Source organism: Scyliorhinus torazame, chromosome 3, assembly GCF_047496885.1.
Source record: "Scyliorhinus torazame isolate Kashiwa2021f chromosome 3, sScyTor2.1, whole genome shotgun sequence".
NCBI classification, from domain to species: Eukaryota; Metazoa; Chordata; class Chondrichthyes; order Carcharhiniformes; family Scyliorhinidae; genus Scyliorhinus; species Scyliorhinus torazame.
This window is the reverse complement of record NC_092709.1, coordinates 181,958,914-181,964,913: the sequence shown is the minus strand read 5'-3', so window position 1 is coordinate 181,964,913 and position 6,000 is coordinate 181,958,914.

Sequence of the window (6,000 nt, the reverse complement as noted above, 5' to 3'; positions counted from 1 at the left end):
CGCGGCCCCGGACGCTCCAGACTGCAACCACTACAGTCCTAGTGAATGGCTACGAGACGCTGTGTCTTATCGACTCTGGGAGCACGGAGAGCTTCATTCATCCGGACACGGTAAGGCGCTGTTCCCTCGTAATTCGGCCAAGCACCCAGAAAACTTTCCTGGCGGCGGGATCCCACTCCGTTCAGATCACGGGGTTCTGCATCGCTAACCTAACGGTGCACGGGAAGGAGTTCCGAAATTACCGGCTGTATGTCCTCCCCCATATGTCCTCTCTGTGCGCCCACACTCCTAGGGTTGGACTTCCAATGCAACCTCCAGAGTTTAACATTTAAATTTGGCGGCCCTATACCCCCACTGACTGTCTGCGGCCTCGCGACCCTCAAGGTTGAACCGCCTTCCTTGTTTGCGAAGCTCACACCGGATTGCAAACCCGTCGCCACAAGGAGCAGACGGTACAGCACCCAGGACCGAGCATTTATCCGGTCCGAAGTCCAGTGGCTGCTGAAGGAAGGCATCATCCAGGCTAGCAACAGTCCCTGGAGAGCCCAGGTGGTAGTTGTTAAGACCGGGGAGAAACAGAGGATGGTCATCGACTATAGTCAGACCATCAACAGGTACACTCAGCTAGATGCGTACCCTCTCCCCCGCATATCCGACATGGTCAATCGGATTGCACAGTACAAGGTCTTTTCCACCGTGGACCTCAAGTCTGCCTACCACCAGCTCCCCATCCGTCCCGGTGACCACAACTATACTGCCTTCGAAGCAAACGGGCGGTTATATCACTTTTTAAGGGTTCCATTCGGCGTCACGAACGGAGTCTCGGTCTTCCAACGAGAGATGGACCGAATGGTTGAGCAGCACGGTTTACGGTCCACGTTCCCGTATCTCGACAACGTCACCATCTGCGGCCATGACCAGCAGGACCACGACACCAACATCCAAGAATTCCTCCAGACCGCTCACGCCCTGAACCTCACTTACAACAAAGAAAAATGCGTGTTCCGCACCGATCGTCTAGCCATCCTGGGCTACGTAGTGCGTAATGGAGTGATAGGTCCCAACCCTGAACGCATACGCCCCCTCATGGAGTTCCCTCTCTCCCACTGTGCCAAAGCCCTGAAACGCTGCCTGGGCTTCTTTTCTTATTACGCCCAGTGGGTCCCCCAGTACGCAGACAAGGCCCGTGCACTAATCCAGTCCACTACTTTTCCCCTGACGACAGAGGCATGCCAGGCCTTTAGCCGCATCAAAATGGATATCGCAAAGGCCACGATGCGCGCCATCGACGAGTCCCTCCCCTTCCAGGTCGAGAGTGACGCATCGGATGTAGCTCTGGCGGCCACCCTCAACCAAGCAGGCAGACCCGTGGCCTTCTTCTCCCGAACCCTCCACGCTTCAGAAATCTGCCACTCCTCAGTGGAAAAGGAGGCACAAGCAATAGTGGAAGCTGTGCGACACTGGAGGCATTACCTGGCCGGTAGGAGATTCACTCTCCTCACTGACCAACGGTCGGTTGCCTTCATGTTCGATAATGCACAGCGGGGCAAGATCAAGAACGACAAGATCTTGCGGTGGAGGATCGAACTCTCCACCTTCAAATATGAGACCTTGTATCGTCCCGGAAAGCTGAACGAGCCATCCGATGCCCTATCTCGCGGCACATGTGCCAATGTACAAGTGGACCTCTACAAGCCCTCCACGAGGAACTGTGCCACCCGGGGGTCACTCGTTTCTACCACTTCCTTAAGGCCCGCAACCTCCCTTACTCCGTCGAGGACGTCCGAACAGTCACCAGAAACTGCCAGATCTGTGCTGAGTGCAAACCGCACTTTTTCAGGCCAGATAGAGCGCACCTGGTTAAGGCCTCTCGACCCTTTGAACGCCTCAGTTTGGATTTCAAAGGCCCCCTCCCCTCCACCGATCGCAACGCGTACTTCCTGAACGTCGTTGACGAATACTCCCGTTTCCCTTTCGCCATCCCCTGCCCCGACATGACAGCGTCCACGGGCATTAAAGCCCTCGGTACCATTTTTTCACTGTTTGGTTTCCCCGACTGTCATGATATTCAAACACACACATCATGATGGACACACTAACAGGCAAATCAGAGTACACAACACCACAACCAATCACAGACAAGAACACCAACCACATAAAAAGCACGAGCACGACACCTGGAGGTCAGTAGGTCTGGGGAGAAGGAAGCATGAAAGAGCTGTTGAAACACCACAAGCAGGGAGCCCCCCACGTGCAGAGTGCAAAGACCAAGTTGTAAATAGCAAGTTTAAATAAACAAGTGTTGTACCATATGCAACTGTGTTGGCTCTTCTGTGTGTTAGAACACCCAACACCACATGGTACAGGAGTGGATCGATACCTGCCTACCAACCTGCCATTCTGGACATGGACCACACCGGCAAACCGCAGCCGATGCAAGTCACGGGGAACCTAGGCACCAACTGGAAGCTCTACAGGCAGCGATTTGACCTGTACATCCGTGCCACCGAAAAACAGAATGTCTCGGATGATTCGAAGATTGCAATGCTCCTCTTCTACGCAGGCCCCCACCCAAATGATGTCTTTAATTCACTGGTGTTCGAGGAAGGCGAAAACCAGGCCAAATATGACACGGTCATCCTCAAAATGGACCAGCACTTTCAAACTGAAGTAAACGAAACTTTCGAAAGATACATCTTTCAGCAACGCCTGCAAGGTAAGGAGGAGCTTTTTCAACCCTTTTTGACGCACCTCCGGATTCTAGCGCAGTCCTGCGGTTACGGCACCACCACAGAGTCCATGATCAGGGACCAGATTGTTTTTGGCGTTGCCTCTAGTGGCCTACGCCAGCAGCTTCTTAAAATAAAGAGCCTCACCTTAGCGTCTGCTGTGGAAGCCTGTGTCCTCCATGAAAATGCTACCTGCCGTTTTGCCCGATTTCAGGCGTCCGAGTTGGCACGGAGGGGGTCCCCAGCCGTCGAATCGGCAAGCCAGGCCGCCCACGACGTTGAACGCATCCAGGCCGTCGATTTCTTCCCGCCCCACGGCCCGGACGACAGCGGCCGCTTCCCGCGCTTTTCGCGGTCTCCCGCGCAGGTGCGCGCCAAGAATAACGGCCACAACGAGGGACGCACTGCGCAGGCGCGCCCACCGCAAGATCGCACTGCGCATGCGCAGTGGCGCAACGAACGCCGTGACGTCATGACGTGCAGCAAGTGTGGAGGTCTACACTTAAAAGGGCAATGTCCTGCAAAATACCAACAGTGCAACAGATGTGCCATGATAGGCCACTACGCAGCCCGCTGTCGTGCGGCTCAACCCATGGATCCGGCGCATCCTCGACAACCTCGCACACGAGTCAGGACCGTCCAGCCCACGCATCAAGACTTCCAGTTAAGTGATGCAGATGACCAGGATGACTTCAGAGTTGCCGTCATTGATGTCAACAAGGTCAATGCCATCAATCCAGACGATGAGTGGTGTGCCACCCTGACGGTCAACCGATCGCGCGTCGCCTTCCGTCTGGACACCGGCGCATCCGCCAACCTGATTGCTTACTCTGCAGTCCAGGCCATGAAGGTCAAACCACTCATCACACCATCCCGGCTTAAGATGGTTGACTATAACGGGAACGTTATCCCGTCCGTAGGATCTTGCCAGCTACAGGTGACTCACAAGAGGTACACGGCCACACTCCCCTTCGAAGTTGTGGGCTCATCAAAGGACTCGTTACTGGGCGCACAAGCGTGTAAGGTCCTTCACCTGGTACAGCGCATCATGTCTCTCTCTCCAGATGAGATATCCGACTTCCCGGATGCTGAGTTCCACGCGAATCTCCATTCCCTCCTCGCTCACAACCAGGAGGTTTTTGAAGGCATGGGGACATTGCCACACACGTACAAGATTCGACTCAGACCGGACGCCATCCCTGTCGTTCACGCACCTCGCAGGGTTCCTGCGCCTCTCAAAGACCGCCTCAAGGCACAACTGCAGATTCTTCAGGACCAAGGGGTCCTATCCAAGGTCACGGAGCCCACGCCATGGGTCAGCTCCATGGTCTGTGTAAAGAAGCCCTCTGGCGAGCTCCGTATATGTATAGATCCAAAAGATCTGAACAACAACATCATGCGGGAACACTATCCCATCCCAAAACGAGAAGACCTCACCAGCGAGATGGCGCGAGCCAACATATTCACTAAATTGGATGCGTCCAAAGGATTCTGGCAGATCCAACTGGACCCGGCCAGCCGAAGACTATGCACATTCAACACCCCTTTTGGCAGATTCTGCTACAACCGGATGCCATTCGGCATCATTTCGGCATCTGAAGTATTCCACCGCATTATGGAGCAGATGATGGAAGGCATCGAAGGGGTACGTGTATATGTGGACGATATCATCATTTGGTCCACCACTCCGCAGGAACACATGCATCGTCTTCGACGTGTCTTCACCCGCATACGGCAAAATGGCCTGCGTCTCAACCGTGCGAAGTGTGCTTTCGGCCAGACGGAGCTGAAATTCCTCGGGGACCACATCTCAAGGTCCGGGGTCCGTCCCGATGCAGACAAGGTTAGCGCCATCACAGCCATGCCACGACCGGCTGACAAGAAGGCTGTCTTAAGATTCCTGGGCATGGTCAACTTCCTTGGGAAGTTCATTCCCAACCTGGCTTCTCATACAACAAACATGCGCCATCTCGTAAAAAAATCGACGGAATTCAACTGGCACCAGTCGCATCAGCAGGAATGGGAGGAGCTCAAGCACAAACTGGTCACGGCACCAGTGCTGGCCTTCTTTGACGCGACTCGCCCTACAAAGATCTCAACAGACGCCAGCCAATCTGGTATTGGAGCGGTACTCCTGCAAAAAGACAGCACGTCATCATGGGCCCCGGTTGCGTATGCCTCACGAGCCATGACCCCTACCGAACAGCGCTACGCGCAAATCGAAAAAGAATGCCTGGGCTTGTTAACTGGACTGGACAAGTTCCACGACTATGTGTATGGCCTGCCACGATTCACGGTCGAAACTGACCACCGCCCCCTGGTCAACATCATTAACAAAGACCTGAACGACATGACTCCTCGCCTCCAGCGCATCTTACTCAAACTCAGGAGGTACGATTTTGAACTGATCTACACTCCGGGGAAGGAACTCATAGTGGCGGACACTCTTTCCCGAGCAGTGAGCACACCACCAGATGCGGAGGGGTTCGTGCGTCAAATTGAGGCACACGTGACTCTGACAGCAGCAAATATGCCAGCTGATGATCCTTGTCTGGCCCACATACGCGCAGAGACGGCGACTGACCCTCTGCTGCAGCGAGTGATGCGCCACATGACGGAAGGGTGGCTAAAAGGGCAGTGCCCCCAGTTTTACAATGTGCGAGATGATCTCACCAATATAGACGGGGTCCTTATGAAATCGCATAGGATCGTCATTCCACACAGTGTGCGCCAGATGATTCTTCGTCAACTACACGAAGGCCACTTGGGTGTCGAAAAATGCAGACGAAGGGCCCGGGCGGCGGTATATTGGCCGGGTATTAATGAAGACATAGCCAACATGGTGCTCAACTGCACAACCTGTCAGAGGTTTCAGCCGGCGCAACCTCCGGAAACACTTCTACCACACGAGATGGTGACGTCCCCCTGGGCGAAGGTGGGTGTTGACCTATTTCACGCGCTCGGCAGAGATTACATTGTTATTATAGACTACTTCTCAAACTACCCGGAAGTCATGCCTCTCCATGATCTGACGTCGTCCGCAGTCATTGGGGCCTGCAAGGAAACGTTTGCTCGCCATGGCATTCCAAGGACTGTCATGTCAGACAATGGACCTTGTTTTGCCAGCCGTGAATGGTCGTCCTTTGCCGCAGCATATGGTTTCACTCATGTGACATCCAGCCCTCTGCATCCACAATCGAACGGGAAGGCTGAAAAGGGTGTCCACATCGCAAAGCGGCTCCTGTGCAAGGCGGCTGATGCCGGATCGGAC